Below are 1,330 nucleotides of genomic sequence, written 5' to 3' on the forward strand. Positions count from 1 at the left end.
GTGCTTTTGGTATTTCTTTTTCCTCCGTTCTCGTTTCTTGTCTGTAGCTGTTTTCTCAGCAGCTGTTTTTATATCTCCAGCTTTATTTTTCTCCTATTAAAAAAATAACCACCAACAGACTACTGTTAACTCAGAAAACTGGAATAGAAGAAAGGGCACTGCAGGCAGCCAGTGGGCTGTAGCCTATGGTGAAGCGAGTGAGGAAGCAGATAGCAACCCCATCTGCACTCCAAAGAGCTGTGGTAACTCAGCTCTTTACAACCTGGAATGCTTTTTTGACAGCACAGACTTGCAGTGTAGAAAGCTGGGTCCTCAAGCTGACAGCACCACGGAAGCCCTCTATAGCATTCAGACTACAGCGTGGCCTTCAGGGACATGCCAGAGACCAGGGAACACAGGGAAAGAAGGCGAACACTGCTCCAGGAGAGTCAACTTTCTCTCTTTTCTCCTTAGCTGCCAGGTACCCTGCCAGGGCAGTCACCTGCTCTGAGAGGGCAGAGATCTGACACCAGGGTGGATGCAGATGTAGCAACGCAAGGGAGGAGGAAAAACAGCCCCCTGCTGCTGTACCAGACAGCAGGCCAGGGCCTGGCAGAAACCACTATTACTGCAAAAGGCAGGGAACTTGCATTTGATAGAACCAACTTCTTCCAGTATCCTAATGCTCTATCTATTCTAGATTCCTTTTTTTTTTCTTTTGAGACAGAATCTTGCTTTGTCACCCCAGCTAGAGTACAACGGCATCACCATAGCTCACTGCAACCTCAAACCCTGGGATCAAGCAATACTCCTGCCATAGCTTCCAAAATAGCTGGGACTATAGGCACCCACCACAACACCTGGTTAGTTTTTCTATTTTTAGTTTTCTGTTCTTTGCTCAGGTTGTTCTTGAACTCCTGAGCTCAAGTAACCCTCCTATCTCAGCCTCCCAGAATATTAGGATTATAGCCATAAGCCAGACACCTGGCCTCTAAATTCTGTTACTCATAAGTATTACAGATAAAATTGGGGGGGAAATGCTGATATTAGATACTGCTAGCATATATGTAATAGGAGCAATTCATTTTAAACCTAACATCACTACTACTATTCAGATTGAATTATAACAAGATACTGACACTGAATGTTTAAAACCTGTTCTTATGACAATTCTCAAACCCTTATCTCATAATAACACCTAAGTATAATCAACTAACTTATAAACACACACCTAATGTTTCAGCACTGGCTTCTTACCTTGATCTCCTCCGGGGCCAGCAGAGTTGCATCGCTAACACTCACGGGGGCCACTTCCTCCATGGTGATGGCTGGTAGATTTGACATAACCTTA

At 44.6% G+C, this 1,330-nt stretch overlaps 1 long non-coding RNA gene across 1 annotated transcript; it reads right to left on the reverse strand.

The window, feature by feature from the left end:
- Positions 1 to 22: 22 nt before the first annotated feature.
- On the reverse strand, positions 23 to 1,326 carry LOC100946291. Its single transcript, XR_001161903.1, has 2 exons — positions 1,237 to 1,326; positions 23 to 93 (listed from the first exon to the last, which is right to left on the reverse strand). It is a non-coding gene; the product is annotated as an uncharacterized LOC100946291 (long non-coding RNA).
- Positions 1,327 to 1,330: the final 4 nt, after the last annotated feature.

The sequence above is a fragment of the Otolemur garnettii genome, unplaced genomic scaffold (assembly GCF_000181295.1).
Source record: "Otolemur garnettii isolate 467f Iridium unplaced genomic scaffold, OtoGar3 scaffold04887, whole genome shotgun sequence".
Taxonomy (NCBI): Eukaryota; Metazoa; Chordata; class Mammalia; order Primates; family Galagidae; genus Otolemur; species Otolemur garnettii.